Source organism: Aptenodytes forsteri, unplaced genomic scaffold (assembly GCF_000699145.1).
Source record: "Aptenodytes forsteri isolate BGI_AS27 unplaced genomic scaffold, ASM69914v1 Scaffold325, whole genome shotgun sequence".
In the NCBI taxonomy this organism is placed as follows: Eukaryota; Metazoa; Chordata; class Aves; order Sphenisciformes; family Spheniscidae; genus Aptenodytes; species Aptenodytes forsteri.
Window position 1 is genome coordinate 204,526 of NW_008795575.1, and position 809 is coordinate 205,334.

Here is an 809-nt window from a genome sequence, read left to right on the forward strand (position 1 = left end):
GTGACTAAGCACAGCCACCACTCGCCTTTGCCGTCAACCCACCGTGTCAGGAAAAGAAGCAACTCTCTGAGTCACTGCCAGTCGATAGCTCATAAAAATATTCATAAACAGTAGGCAAAGCCCGGCCCGATGCCAGCCGGGGATGGGAGGAGCGGGGAGGGCTTCGGCCGCCGCCTCGCGTGCTCGCCCACCTCTCGCCCACCTGGCAGGAGCCTTCGTCGCCCGCAGAGCCCCGGAGATGCCCTCGTCATCCTCAGTCACAAGTCGGGCGGCTTGAGGGCAGTTGGTCAATAAAACACGATGTCTTTAGGCTGGGTTTGTTTGATGAGAAATGATGGGTTTTGCCGCCGGAATTGCAAAGGGTGCCCTTAGGAATAGCCAGAGCTGTTGGGGAAAGCGAGCAGGACCCTTGAAGACACCCAGGTGCCCTTGCACGTCGAGACCATTTAACTACGGGCTGATGCTAATTATAATAATACGTTCCAATATTGTATAATTAAACATTATAATGAAAATAATATGCTTTAATCGAAGGTGAGAAGTGGAAAACCCCCAGAGAAATCTAATCTCTGAACGTAACTTGCCCGACATCAGTTATTTTCCTGGGGTTGAGGTGGGAAATGCTCGTGTTTTCGGCGGTGCGTGGCGTCACGCGATGCTGGTCCTGGGTGCAGAGAGGATTTGCACCCGGCGGAGATGGGTGGAGGTTGAACACTGCCGGCTTGCACGTGGTCACAGGCAACCCCCAGCACCGCTGGGTGATGCTTATGCTTTTCTTGCAAATAACTGCAAATTAAATATACACATTT